Source organism: Lupinus angustifolius, unplaced genomic scaffold, assembly GCF_001865875.1.
Source record: "Lupinus angustifolius cultivar Tanjil unplaced genomic scaffold, LupAngTanjil_v1.0 Scaffold_61_1, whole genome shotgun sequence".
In the NCBI taxonomy this organism is placed as follows: Eukaryota; Viridiplantae; Streptophyta; class Magnoliopsida; order Fabales; family Fabaceae; genus Lupinus; species Lupinus angustifolius.
In genome coordinates, this window is record NW_017723019.1 from 185,595 (window position 1) to 185,802 (window position 208).

Consider the following 208-nt stretch of genomic DNA (forward strand, 5'->3'; position numbering starts at 1 on the left):
GAACCATCAGTAGAGTCTGTCCAGAAGATTCTATCTTTGTAATTAGATAGCTTAGTGCTGCAAATGCTAGAAGCAACTTCTGGAAACTTTTCAAACAACTCCTGAGGAATGGTCCAGGCATTATTTGCAGAGAAATCAGCCACTGAACTGATTAGCTTAGGATGAATATGATCAGGAATGTTAAGGAGATCCACTATAGGACTTCCTA